Source organism: Lissotriton vulgaris, chromosome 1_2 (assembly GCF_964263255.1).
Source record: "Lissotriton vulgaris chromosome 1_2, aLisVul1.2, whole genome shotgun sequence".
NCBI lineage: Eukaryota > Metazoa > Chordata > Amphibia > Caudata > Salamandridae > Lissotriton > Lissotriton vulgaris.
Window position 1 is genome coordinate 144710270 of NC_141686.1, and position 12870 is coordinate 144723139.

At 40.2% G+C, this 12870-nt stretch overlaps 1 protein-coding gene and 1 long non-coding RNA gene across 2 annotated transcripts in view; one reads left to right on the forward strand and one right to left on the reverse strand.

Annotated features, from left to right (window-relative positions):
* The window catches only part of LOC147734710 (solute carrier family 23 member 1-like), a 338504-nt gene that overhangs the window by 218563 nt on the left and 107071 nt on the right, over positions 1-12870 (reverse strand). The gene's annotated exons all lie outside the window — the stretch shown is intronic.
* The window catches only part of LOC147734711 (uncharacterized), an 80535-nt gene that overhangs the window by 54662 nt on the left and 13003 nt on the right, over positions 1-12870 (forward strand). Inside the window, exon 2 of the long non-coding RNA XR_015307535.1 lies at positions 11740-11849. This is a non-coding gene — a long non-coding RNA (uncharacterized LOC147734711). The remainder of the gene's footprint in view (positions 1-11739; positions 11850-12870) is intronic.

The window sequence follows — 12870 nt, forward strand, 5'->3', positions numbered from 1 at the left end:
CCCGAAAGTGCCTGTTGAACATTTGGGACCCCAATGATCTGGACAGATATGGACTGCTGTGGGTCACACTAGCCATAACAGTAGCCAAGAGAGACATTGCGCAAAAATGGGGTGTTCCAGAACTACCTACGGCGGCTAGATGGACCAGAAATATGGACTTGTTGATGGTGACGGAAAGGGCGGTGTATGTGCTTAGGGCCTGCCCCCGGAAGTGGAACAAAATCTGGGCACCTTGGAATACTTATAGGGGGGAAATTTGTGAACCCTTGCCAGAAAACGAAGATCTAGACTCTGAGGGGGAGGATGAGTAGGGGGGTGGGAGATTGGTTTCTTCCTGCACCGGGCTGTCGCACGAATGTAGCTTAATTGTGAACCAATTTGTAATTATGTAATGTAATGTATGTGGTCTTGTAAAGCGCACTGCTGCCCTGAGGCGTTGTGGCGCTGTAGACCGCTGGGGAACCCGTCCTGGCTATCCCTGTGAGATGGTCCCTACTGGGTATCTCCAAGGTGAAACCAGGCATCCCCGGCGAATGTGGGGGGCCGTTGAAGAGATGAGGCAAGCTAATGCCCAGAGTTGCCGAGTGTGATCCCTGGTTAGAGTAGGCACCTAGGCGAGAATTATCGAGTCCGCTGACCCTGGTCCACGACCCTCCCGCGTTGGGAATTGAACCCTGGTCCCGGGCCGTTCTCTGCTTCCGGGTCTGCCACCTCTAACCAGTGATCCACAACACTCCACGTATGTAGGGTGGCTTCTGGTTGATAATGTGTATAGGAGACATACTGTAATGTGATGACAAATAGTTGGTTTTTCTTTTCTTATATTTCCATTTACTCGTTCCTTTGCAAATTAATGAACATGATTTGAAGGTTAAGGGGATATGCCGTATATAATATGAGACAGACACGTAATGCTCCAACTAATGTGCTAAAGACAATTGGTATTGATTATCCATGTTACTGTTGGGACTACATTTAGCAGCTGTTGGATTATGCACTACTATACTGATCTACCGGAATATAACTGCACAGAAAACAAATCTGAATCCTGCTAGCAATATTTTGTATGTAAATTATGCCTTCATGTCAATAAAGATTTAAAAAAAAAAAAAAATCTTGTTGTGGGATTTTCTTTTGTAGAAAAACATTTTTGAAAGTTTTTCGTATGGCTTTGTCATGTTAACAAAGCTGTTCATCAAACTTTCAGTGCATGTCAGGAACCGCCATGACACTGTTCCGTATAGGCACGAGATGTCCGCTGGGCCAGTATACATCCCTAACTTTGGCAGACAGACCACCCTTGCCATGGCGGGAGTAAAGTACAGTTCTAAATCCATCTACATTGGGTCTGGTGCCTTCTAATGTGTGATCCCCACACTTTTTCAAAAATAATCATTCAGCTTATAAATCATATGCTCGAATAAGGTCATTAGTTACAGTGTTTCTGTCCCCTGTGATAACACCAGTGGATCTCTCGAGTTCGAATGCCTCAGGATACATAGCATACATAACAACAGAGAGAGCAGGGTCAGCCACCTATTTGTGATTATTCAGCCCCTATGTCTTGCATGTCATGAAGCAGCGCCTGTTCTGATGAGGGCATCACTGCCAAGTCAATCGTAGCCGACACTTGAGCCGAGATTACATTCTAACAGGCCTGCATTCCTGCCACGTCTAGAGGATAAGCAGTGTGTTTAGCTCGGGACCCTGCAGAGACAACAGTTGTGAGTTGCAATTAGACTTGTTATGTTATCCAAACTTAATATAGCGCAGCGCATCACCCCAGAAGGGGTATCTCAGCGCAAAAGCACAGTCCCGAGATTACTTAGAGGGTTAAACAATTTGAGACCTCACTCGGACCCATGCCTTCCCACCTGGGATTGACTTTTGGTCCAAGAGGGTCTTTAGGATCCCCCTTTGATTCATTTGAAACTGTGTAAATTTAGAGTTTGACATTAAAACTCTTTTTCCTAGTTGTACTAAGATCAGCCAAAAGATGGGGTATTTGGGTTCCTTGTTCTATAGACACCTAGGGCCCGATTCACAGAATGAACTTAAGACTCAATCCTAAACTTACTACTATTTTGGTATTCACAGAATGCACTTACTACTTTTGGCATTCACAGATGAACTTACTACTTTTGGTATTCACAGAAGTTAGGATTTTGTCTTAAGTTTGTCTTAAGACAAACTTAAGACAGACTTAAGACAGACTTAAGACAGACTTAAGACAAAATCCTAACTTCTGTGAATACCAAAAGTAGTAAGTTCATTCTGTGAATGCCAAAAGTAGTAAGTGCATTCTGTGAATACCAAAATAGTTGTAAGTTTAGGATTGAGTCTTAAGTTCATTCTGTGGATCGGGCCCCTTTTTCTTAGAGTATTTGATGACAGAAGCATTCTACATTGAGGTACCTCCTTTGCCCCAGTGGTTAACTCTGCATTTCATAGGGATCAAGACTTAATTCTCCCAGTTTTTACTTATTCTAAGTGTTCATAAAAGGAGGGCCTTCACTAGCTAGATGGAGAAGAACTGTACTATGTAAGCTAGAAAGGGTGTAAATTTTCAGGCTTTTTTCTTCTCGCTTTGTAAGCTTTAGTCTGGCCAAAAAAGTGACCCAAGTCTACAGTGCAGACCCTAAGTAGATGGATGACATCTTTGTATGCTTTGGCCTACAAGGAGGCAGGGCGTCCTTCCACTCTAGGAGTCCAGGCTGTCAACCAGAGGAATGTAAACCACTTTGGCTGAGATATGGAGGGCTGCAACCTAGACAACCTGCTCCACGACTGTAAAACATTATAGAAAGATGCATAAGGTGGACATTAAATATGGTTTGGTTCAAAGGTATTTTCCTCAACGGAGTGAATAGGGGAGGGTCAAATCATATATGTTAAATTCTAGACATGCATCTTCAGTTGTCCTAGGCGTATTTGCTTGATAAATCTCAATTCTGTAAAGAATTAAACTGAAAGGGCAAGGAAATAATGCTTCAAATACTTACTGGTAATTGCATTACTCTGATTCTTCTATTGCTTCCCTCCCTCTCACCCTGTTGTATTCCAGGCAAACTGAAGTTGCTGTGGCTTGTGTATGAACAGGATGAGGTAAGGAGAGGGCTTTTATAATTGCTTTTGGGATCGGATTGGTGGTGTCTGAGAGGCAAGGCTGTCTCCTTTAGTAATTAATTAAAGCGAGGAAGGTCTCAGAGTAATGCAATTACTGGTAAGTAATTGGAGCACTGGCTGGGTCAGTGTTCGCTTAAAATACAGGTTGTTTCTACCGGGCCAATGAAATTAATAACCACTTTTAAAATGGTCAGATCACATTACCATTTTATTCAGGCCACATCACCATCTCAGCAGCAGTAATGTTTCTTCAGATTGGTGAAAGTGCCCAATTTCTCACCCTACCTCCTTACCAATGTGCAATTAATGGCAGCAAGCCATAAGGCCATAGACACCGTGAATTGGTAGTTGCTAGAATAGAATACACCTTCCTATATTGCGTTGAATGCCACGTCTATGGAGGGATTTGTCATAATACACTCCATTTTTCTTAATTAAAGAATTGACATATGGCGTTACTATACAGTCCCCACCTTTAAAACTGGACACACACAAAAGAAAACTGAAATAAACGTCTCTAGAAAATAAAACATTTCCAAGCCAAAGTTATCACTGTAAAGAAGTCAACAGGTAGAACAAGGCATCCAGAGACCGTCAGCTGGATGTCAATGTATTTTTGAAGGCCCTCTTAGGTAAAAACTTTTTTTAAAAGCATGGTGAGAGGTGACTATTCATCTCTGAGTTGTTGCTACAAGTATGACTTTCTATCACAGACTAAAAAAGTGGTAACCTCTACCTAAAACACAGCCGCTCTTACTCTAACATTTGGTTTCTTTGAAGCTCCTTCCGCATGTTGCCGTTGTAAATAAGCAGAAAAAAGACAACCCCACATTTAAGAGATGAAATACCCAGACACTGAACTGTCACAAGTGCAATATTTTGAAGCAAATCATGCATGGAGTCTGTCTGCAGGGCGTATGGGCTGAAGACCGTCCTTGCCTAGAAAGTACTGAGACCAACCACTATCCTCAAGCATGCCATGCCAGAGTTTCTTCTGATTTTCCATTTGGTTTCTGATAGGGCCAGTCCAGGCTTAGAGCATGTAAGCCCACATAACAAGGGTTTTAGTGAAGTGAAAACAGGAAATAGTTTGGAAGTAGGGAAATGGCTTGGTCCACAGGCAAACATGGGGAACTCATATAAATCATAAAACAGAATCTATCAATTAAATCATATCCCAAACTCCCATGGATGTTTACTAGGAAATAGCCCCAGTGATTAATCAGTATCTCTGGTTGTAGTTAATGGGTGCTGTTTATTTTTTTTTGAAACGCGCACTTATACCCAAGGGTGTCTAGGCGCGAGAACTAAGATCTCAAACAGATGGAAAGGAAGACTTTTTGCATAGAGTGGCAAGATCCTGTTAAAATACCTTATTTTATTGTTTTTTAAATAACAAAGTTTTTAAAAGTTTACAAATAGAGAAAAGATCACTTTCTTTCTTAAGTACCAGCAGAGGTAAGTTCCACAGCCTGGCTGTGTCTACCATGAAACGTCTACCCAACCGCGATTCTATTTTAGCCCACGGAATTACCAGATTCTAAGAAAAAGAGGATTAAAGCTGCCTTTCTGTAACATACTTCCGGAATTTGTGTTTAAAATAATCAAGGCCATGTAGTGCTTTAAAATCAATGCAGAGGCACTTGAATTCAATTTGCCTTCTAATTAGCAACCAATACAGTATTGGAAGAGCATGAGAAACCGATTGATATTTTGGTATGGCAAGCAAAATGTGTGCTCTGGCATTTTGGAGGATCTGCAGTTTATTTAAAAGTCTTGATTGAATATTATAAAGTAGTGCACTACAATAGTCATCTTTGATAAAAGTAAGTGCCAAAATAACGGCTTTCTGAAGATCTAAAGGAATAAAAGGTAGAACTTTCCTGAGAGCTTTAATCATGAAAAAGCAGGAGGAGGTGATGGCATTTATTTGGCCTTCAAAGGACAATTTATTATCGAAGTATGCTCCTAAATTATTTACCTTAGAGACCAGGTTAGGAAAATCTCCCAATTCATGTGGCCACCAACCAGGTGTCCAGAACGAAGTGTCACGTACAAACAAAAGAACCTACGTCTTTCCTGAATTCAGCCTGAGACAATTTCTGGACATCCATTTCCCAACTTCATGCATACATTCATAGAATCTAAGAGCGGTGCCCTCCGGATTATCCACCAATGATGCCTCAATCTGCATGTCATCAGCATATGACACAACCGTAAAGCCAAATGACTTTATTAAAGTGGCAAGAAGGGTGACATAAAGGTTGAAATGCTTATGACTTAACATTGAGCCCTGCAGCACCCTACAGGGGAAGGAGAAAGAGGTGGACATAAATCCATCAAGCTCAACCGATTGCTGTCTATCTGCTAGGAACGAGTTAGGTAATTTGAGTTCCCTACCCCTTATGCCCAGTGTAAAGAGTTGATCGACGAGTAGACCATGATTGACCATGTCGAACGTTGCAGAGAGGTCCAACAGGATCAAGGCCATCTTCCCACCTCTGTCCAATACTTCCCTAATCTCCTCCGACACATTTATCAATGCCAGCTCTGCACTATGCTGGCATCTAAACCCATATTGTATGCCGTCCAGGAGATTGTGATCCTTAAAGAACTGTGATAGTTCAAAGTTCATTGCCTTCTCTACAATCTTCGCTGGGAAGGGCAGATCAAGATCGTATGATCGTATTGCGTATGCCATTTCCTCTCTGCAATATGAGGCTGTTATCGAACCAAGGTTCAGATGGAGACATCCTTTTATTATTAATGATTTTTAAAGGCACCAAAAGTTTAAGATTGCTCGTAATCCAATTATGATACATGATGGTGGCCTCATCCAGACTGGCTGGAGTTTCATGTTTAGAGCAAATGAGATGTTGCCTAAAGGTCTCCGGGATAATTTTATGCCATGGGCGATTTAGCATTTTAGCTAAGGGGGCATGCAGTGTTGACTGCAGCTTCCAAAGAGATGTGGAACATCACAGCTGAGTGATCTGACCAGACTAAAGGAAGAATAGATGAAAATCTAATTTTGGGATTATCTGAAAAAATACCATCCAAGGTTTGGCTGGCAGCATGCGTAGGCCTTTAACCAACTGTGTAAGACTTACATTTTCCAAGAGATCAGAAAAAATAGCAGTTTCCTAGTCTGAAGTATCTTCGAGATGCAGATTAAAATCCCGAAGAATGGTAAAATCGAGGAAGTGAACTTAAATGTCCAATAGTTTACTTCTATAGTTCAGAAAATATCCTCTTGGGCATCCCGATTTGGGGCCAGGCACTGATTTTTCATAATCAGATTTGATCCACAGCAAGAAAGATAAAGGTAGAAAATTGAATAAGATGGGAAAAGAGTGCTGATGAGAGAAAGCACAGTTGAAAAATAACCTGCAAAAATGAGGTAAAAGGACAGGACATGTGGGGGGTGGTAGAAAGAGTCATGAGGTGAGTTCAAGACCAGATCAGGCATCCTTGGTATTTTTTAGCAGCCAAGCATTAGGCAGCACCTCCTTTGAACCCCGCATGTTTTATTTGTACAAATTAAGCACTTGGGTGGCCTCCATATCTGACTTTAACTATGTCCCTTTGTACTGATTCCCTTACTTAGCCTTCTGCAGTGTACTTTATCAAGGGCAAACACAGTTAATCTGTTATATATACAGCTCTATTTATTTCCTGAAAGGCAATATAACTACAAAGAGTTACATCGATAACCACAGTCCCTTGTTGGGGCTAAAGGCTTCAGATGATCTGTCATAAGCAGGGAATCCACGCGTTGCCAAGCAATTCGATCAGCGTTTGACTTATCTGATAAGCGCCTTCAGTATCACAAGTTCTTCACTTGTTGGCCTCCTTCCCAAAATTTATTCCTGAAGTTCATAAAAGTTCATAAATATTCTGACTCAATTAGAGGTTTAATGGCCTCCATGCTCTTTATTTCTCAGGGTTACCTGGGTGCATTCTACACAGAAGGCCTTATTCTGCTCATTAATTTAACTGATTCATGATGATAACATAAGACTAAACCTTTGAGATAGCCATGCCTTTCTGTCTCACATAAGCTGATCACCCTGTTTGTGTAGAACTGTGTACAATGGGACAAACACAGAAGTGTCAGTAAATTGATGGATTTATGTGGTGCTCTGCCATTACATTGCAACCACAAAATCTGGAGTCAGTTCTTCACAGGCAATATATCAGGAGTCACTATGTCCAAAGCAACTGTTAATAAAACTTCCACCAAGATTTGCTACATTACAATAACCATTACCCTGCAGGCAAGTATACGCAATTAAAAAACAAAATCTTAAACTTACCCATTTTCATAAAACTTATATATGCATATATATTACTGCATCTGAATAAAACTATGTAGTTATTGGTCACTCTTAATTTCCATTTAAAATAAAAAAAAATGCATTGCAAAGAACTTGGGTGCTGTTTGAGAAATCTGCATGAAATTTTCAGTCTCTCTGGGAAAGTGGCTAAGGTTTGGCATGTTTTATGCAGAACCATGCAGAAGAAAATAGTGAAATGGGGGTTGGGAATTTATGATAATCACTCAAGCTCTCATAGAAAAATTTACTCTACACTACAGCAAAAACTTCTAAACAGATTTACAACAAACTTGGTGAGAATGTAGAATGTCACTGAGAAAGCAAGCTTTTTTTTAATTTGGTATAAATCTGTTCAGTATTTTTCAAGGTATCAGCGTTTGAAAAATATGTTGGGCATTGTAGAGCTCAAATTTAGAGATATCTTGGCTGTTCAAACTTGCGAGCTATGAAATTGTGAGCTTTAACAAGCAATTTGATTGGCTGATTAATGAGTTCAATCTTCATTAGCCATCTTGAAATTTGCAAATTCAGCAAAATTCACTAATTTGGTGTTGTGAAAAAAAGATCACAGACAGAAGGGTAGGCATAATGATCACACAGTGTAAAATAGGATCACAGAGGATTTGAAAAATAAGCAAAATAGCAAAAATTGCATTGGTTAAATGATGGATTTAAGAATTTAATTAAATTCGCAAGCACATGGCCATCCTTTTGTAAGAAGAAACGGCCACTGTTTCACCAAATTTGCATGTTTACAGAAAATCGTGAATTACAAAAGAAAAAAAAAGGAGTAAAGCCATTCATTCTATAATTAGGTGCAGAATGTAGTAAAATGGTAGAATGTATGACAGGGTGAATGTGGAATGGTTACATAGCAGGTGTTAATGCAGTAGCTCCTGAAAAAACTCCAAGACCTTCCAGCCCCCCAAAAGAATAAATTACAGTTAAAGGTTAGTTATGGTTTAACAAACATATAATGAAAAAAACAATTATGAAATTTGCCAGCTATGGTAAACAACGCAATAGTCATCTTTGATTAAAGTAAGTGCCAAAATAACAGCTTTCTGAAGATCTAAAAGAATAAAAGGTAGAACTTTCCTGAGAGTTTCAATCATGAAAAAGCAGGAGGAGGTGATGGCATTTCTTTGGCCTTCGAATGACAATTTATTGTCGAAGTAGGCACCTAAATTATTTACCTTAGAGACCAGGTTAGGAAAATCTCCCAATTCATGCGGCCACCAACTAGGTGTCAGAACAAAGTGTCAAGTCCAAACAAAAGAACCTCTGTCTTTCCTGAATTCAGCCTGTGCCAATTTCTGGACATCCATTTCCCAACTTCATGCATGCATTCATGGGATCTAAGAGCGATATCCTCCTGATTACCCGCCAATAAAACAACATTCTGCATGTCATCAGCATATGACACCACCGTAAAGCCAAATGACTTTATTAAAGTGGCAAGAGTGGTGACATAAAGGTTGACATTAGAAGATGTGGTATGCCTAAAGACCGTTAGGTCATGGCATTGCATTTGGTTTGTGAGTTATGGGTTGCATAGCAGGTGTAGTAACTATGGGTTGTTGAGTTGACCATCTGGAGAATGTTAACTTTTTTTTATTTTTTTGGTTTGGACTATAACTTCATGTTAATTATGTGTTCTTTAGATAGAAATGTGAAAGTGGTTTGCGGTTGGCATCTACATATGTGATGTATGTGTGGTTGATGTGGAGGTGAATGATAATGCCTTTGTAACGTGGCGAAGCCTTCCTCTGTTCTACATGCCTTCAGCTGTGAGCAGCAAAGGTTGAGTGCAGGCCCAATCTCAACTTGTTGCTAACCATGCAGCCAGTCATCAACTGTAATGAAGTTTCCCAGTTAACTCCAATTTTGTTATCTCATCTTTCATGTAAATCTGTCAAATTGTGTCAAAGTTAACATGACATATACATTCTGGACACATTTTATGCGGATTTGTCAAAGGGTGCCAAAGTTATCAGCAAATGAACTTGTTTGACCTCCCCTTATCATGCATACTCTGAAAAATCTGCATGAAACACAACATATTAGAAGTTAAACACGCAAAGTGCCTACCACATTTCACACAGATCCATTAAACTACACCAATGCTATTAGCAAGTTAAAAGTTTCTGACCCGGGGGCGTGGCTTGGAGCCCGACGGGGATGGCGGAGCTTTGGTGAGGATCCCGGTCCGGCGTGGAGGAGACGCGCAAATTCAATCTCCAGCGTGGAGCTCTCCGGCTACGAAGCGATGTGAAGTGGCCCTCACACAAGCGGGACACTTTCCAGGACCTCCCGCATCGGCGTTTCAGTTTTTTATCGCAGGTAACGCACCCGCGATCTTCTTTGCAGTGATGGCCGCCATTTTATTTTATCGGTGCTCACCGCGAAAATCACCTCATGTTGCGGTCTTTAGAGGCGCTGGCCCCGCTTTTAGCAAAAACTTTGCTTAATCCCCCTGGATGTAAGGCTTCCCTTCAGTAGCCTGGCAACAAGACAAAGTGCCCTTATTGACTCTTTCTTTGCTCGTTATAAGCTCTGAAGACCTGCATATCCAATCGCCATTTTGGGACATTTTGGGACTTTTGAATGCTTCACCATGTTGCAGTTGTGATGGCATAAATACAAATTACTAATGTATGCTCATTTTAAAGCGCACTTCAAGTACTGTTCTTATTTTCAGCAACTCTCCCCTATTATTGATAGCACATTGGTGTAATACTGTCATGTCAGTCAACACAATGTGGTTTTACTGTCTCACACATTAGTTTTAATGCGCAATGCTATTGCCTTTCGTCCTCATGATAGTGCCTATTCTTGTGCACTTTTGTTTGTTCTTCGCTGCTATACCTCATGTTACTTTTCACAGTGTTGGAGCTTTGTGGTGACATAACAATCCAAGTTTTTCAATTTGGTCTCTGTGGCGATTTTTCTACGAAGTTAAAAAGGTAGCAATTTGAAAGTTGATGCATGACCCCTTTTTCCTGCTGTGAGGCGCTCACCTACTCCTTGCATTTGCTTTGAAATACTCATAAAGCCTTCTCGAACTACTCCAGCTATTTGGCTGTATATTCTGGCTGGAGACGACCTGCATTAATGTCACATGGGAAGAACAAAAGGCATTAACTCTGCTGTTTCCAAACCTAAACATATCTTTATCAAAAATTCTAAGGTCTTCTCAGAGCTTTCTAACTTGGACAGTCTAGGTTTCCTTGAGTTAGACCAATGTGATACTGATATGGAGTCTACGCAAGCATCTACAGGCAAGTCAAATATGAAAAGACTAAAAAAAGACCCCCTTCACCACGAAAACCGCCTTCTCCAGTATCTATGGATCTCTTATTACAGGAAATCTGGGCTCTCAGACCTTTTATTGAGGAAACAAACACAAAACTACAATCTCTGTCTGATAACTGGTCGCAACTCAATGCTAGAGTTTCAACTCTGGAACAGAGTGTTTCTTCTCTTCAGGACACCACTAATTCTGTTTCCTCCTTAAAGTCTCAAGTGTCAATTCTTCAAAAATAGGTTGAGGTCCTTGAAAACCGAAACAGAAGAAATAATTTACACATCTACAACCTAGCAGAGGGGGTCGAACGGACGGATCCTATTGCCTTCTTTCAATCCTTCCTTCCTAAGGTTCTTCATATGCCAGAAGATACTAGACATTCAACGTGCTCATAGATTAGACTGTGTTACCAAAGCTACAACGTCTACACAGAAACCAAGAAGTGTCATCTTATATTTCTTGGAGTGTACCGATTTGTCAAAAGTCCTGTCTGCGGTTAGGGTTTGCCAAAAGGTCACCTGTTCTGGCGCTACAATATTCTTTGCACACTATTATTCTAGAGCTACTGCGTCAAGGCGTAAAGCTTTTCTTGATATGAGACCAACTCTTCGCTCCATGGGCGCCAGATATGGACTTTTTCATCCATGTTTGTTCAAAGTTACCTATAACAACAATACTATCTCATATGATGACCCAGTACGTTTACGAAGTTTCATCAATGCGCGTAGCACGGATCCCATGGACTCTTCAGGGCCATCCTCCTCACATGGAAATTGATTTATTGAGCTTATTACTTGGACTGTTCGTTTTCATGTTGATTACGTTGTATTCACCACTACATGTTCTTACATTTGGTTCATTACTTTGTTCTCTGCCATGTAGTTTCATATGTTTCTGTTTATGCTAAACTTGGATGCTGGAGCTAATCCTATTAATTAACTTTTCTGTTTTTCCTCTTGTTTTATGTAGCCAGATTTACGTTATGGCATGCTCCCTCCAAGGCCAGTCCGATCCTCTTTGGATGTTTCGTCGCTCCATGTGGTCTCACCTCTACCCACTCTTTCCTTCCTTCGTTGTAGGTACGTCTTTCGTTTTGTCTTTTTTTTTTTGTATTGTTTGCATATGTTCTCTTTTCTTAATTCTGGTGTCTTATATAATCTTATCCATTATTCTTTTTTTTCTTATCTTCCCACTTTACCATTTCTTACTTTTTCATTCAACATCTTATTTTTCCTATTCTGTCTTCATTTTATCATTATTTATTTTCTTCGCTCTCCCACCAACTTTATCTTTCATTTATGGTTCACACCTTCTATACTTCGTCTCTTTTTCACACTTACCTCTATGCCTCCATTACATTTCTGCTTAATCGTAATTAATTTTCTACAATGTTGTTAGAACGAATTAGACTTTTGCCTCATAATTATGTTGTCCTCTGCTTTTAATAGCCTATGTCATTGAAACTTATTTCATGGAACGTTAGGGGTCTGAATTCACCTATCAATAGACAAAGGGTTCTTACTCATTTAGCCAAACTAAATGCTGACTTGGTGTTTCTGCAAGAAACTCACCTAACAGATATGGAATTGCAGAAATTGAAAAAAGGGTGGGTAGGAAATGTTTTCTCATCTCCAGGAGACTGGAAACACAATGGTGTAACTATACTGTGTCGTAAATCACTTCCACTTTCGCTCTTGTCACAAGAATCTGACAGTAATGGTAGATGGCTTAATGTCAAATTGTTATTAAATAATTTCCCAGTTTCTCTTCTTATTGTATATGCCCCTTCTTGTGGTGAACCCTCTTTATGGTCCACATTATCCAAGCAGATTGCACAATCTATGGAAGACAACTTCATATTAGCGGGTGACTGTAACCAGGTTTTTGACCCATTCATAGATAGGAATTCTAGATTTCCCTGTGTTCCCAATAAACCGCATAAATCCTTTGTTCATGCTATAAGTCAACATAAACGTTTAGATGCTTGGTGATTTTGTAATCCAGTTACTAAGGAATATACTTTTTACTCTCCTACCCATCATACCCAGTCCAGAATTGATTACATCTTTGTTTCCACACCGTAACGCAACCGCTCACACA